The sequence below is a fragment of the Corylus avellana genome, chromosome ca11 (genome assembly GCF_901000735.1).
Source record: "Corylus avellana chromosome ca11, CavTom2PMs-1.0".
Classification (NCBI taxonomy): domain Eukaryota; kingdom Viridiplantae; phylum Streptophyta; class Magnoliopsida; order Fagales; family Betulaceae; genus Corylus; species Corylus avellana.
In genome coordinates this window covers 21682307-21684514 of record NC_081551.1, presented here as the reverse complement: position 1 = coordinate 21684514, position 2208 = coordinate 21682307, and positions in this window count along the sequence as shown.

Sequence of the window (2208 nt, the reverse complement as noted above, 5' to 3'; positions counted from 1 at the left end):
TTTTTAATTAAAAAAAATCCAAAAAAAAATTAAAAAAAGAAAAATTATTATTTTTTAATAATTTTAAATTTACTGACGTGTCAAAAGATGACATGTCAGGAATTCCTGACGTGTTAAAAATCACACGTCAAGAATTCCTGACGTGTAAAAAAATGGCGCGTCAGGAATTCCTGACGTGTCAAAAAATGGCGAGTCAGGAATTCGTGACGTGTCATTTTTTGACACGTCAGAAAATTCCTGATGCCACGTCAAAAAATTTCCTAACGTGTGAAAAATGACACGTCGGAAATTTCTGACGTGTCATTTTTTGACACGTCAGGAATAATTTTTGACATGTTAAATCTAACACGTCAGGAATTTCTGACGTGCCATATTTGGCACGTCAGGAATTTCTGACGTGCCATATTTGGCACGTTAGAAATTGCCAATTCCTGACACCCACATTCTTCACGACTGAAACACGTCAGGATTGCCCCGTCAGGAGGGTTTACTGACGTGTCAAACAACCTGACACGTCAGTAAACCTATGTCAATAAAAAATCCTTTTTTTATAGTGTACATACACACATACAAGAAAATAATTAATGTGAAATTTAACATCTATGAGTACGTTTTATACTTTATCCATTCTATGTGGACTATTACTGAGCTTTCTGTTCTCATAAGAACCATTAAAAATGCACATGTGAAAAGGATACATAAGTACATGTCATATTAATACACACAAGAAACCATGAAATAAAATGCCCTAAGAGTTAAGTGCGAAGAAAGAGAAATTGATGAGAGATTATTTGCATAGGGTCATTGTAATCAAACCAAACCATTTTTTTTATTTTTTTTTCAAACATATTATTATTTCCTTTTACTTTCAACTCCAAATATCTCACTTGATTAATAAAAAGAAAAAGGAAAGAGACAACCTTCATCCATAACCACCAAATCCCATGCCAAACTCTAATGGTTTATTGGGAAAAAGATGAACAAAATTACCCAATTATTACGAAATTAATAACTCATTTATCATCTCACAAAAACCCCAATTTACCGAAAACCCTACTTTCATGGTAAGTCAATTAAAAATCTATATCCAACAAGATTATACACTTTGGGGACCACTTTTGTTCACAGGACAAGATTATGCACTTTGGGGACCACTTTTGTTCACAGGACAAGATTATGCACTTTGGGAACCACTTTTGTTCACACGACAAGATTATACACTTTGGGGACCACTTTTGTTCCAACACAAACAACCAACTTCACCCAATGTTGCAATAACTCCATATACAATAGAAAACAACTTTTGTTAACAATAAATCAACATCACAGAGTTAGGGATAACCAAATTAAAAGACCCCCTCAACAAAACCCCAATTTACGAAAAACCCTAGAAAGCTACTACACAGTTCGGTGCAAATTTACGACTCAAATAAGGGCAAAAACTTACCTCGTCGTACACAAATGCACAAAGCTCCAAACTTTGGGTTGATCTCGAGTGGGTGTCAGGTAGTTGTCGAGTGGCTGTCGAGGAGGTGGGTTCTACCTCTCTCGGGTCCCTTTCGCTCGTGAGTCAGCAACGTCTTCCCCTCATGCGTGCTTCAGGTTTTTTTCACACTTTCACTTTTGTTTATTTGTTGTAGTAACTAAGTCTGGGTTAGGTTGGGTTTGGTTGGGTTGGGTCATCAGGGTTGGGGCGTGGGTCAGCCGTGTTAGGGAGTGGGTGAGGGTGTGGAAGGTTGAGGGGAGTATTTTGGGCACTAAACCGCATAAAGTGATCACGTGCGTCGCACGTGATCACTGTTCCGTCAGTCAAAGCCACTTTGACTGACGGAATGCTTGAATTGCAAAAAATTGAAACTTTAGGAGGGTGAATTGCAAAAATTAAAACTTTGGAGACGGAATTGCAAATCCCTGACAACTTTGGGGGGGTAAACTGTAATTTTCCCAAATTTTAATTAAGTCAGATTAAAATTGACTTATATAATCTAATACCAATGCTTTGATACGACAAACTCGACACGCAAACACAAATTGTCATCCCAATAAACAAGTTTAGTGTTTCAGGAAGTGTAGATATCTTTTCTACAGCTGAAAACAATCCTTTGCCCGCAGCCCGTGCCTCAAGCTTTCAGGGAGAAGTATGGCCAGGGATTTTTGGGTAGATGGTCGGCCAAGCATATGGATTGTAGGAGTAAGGGTATACACGCA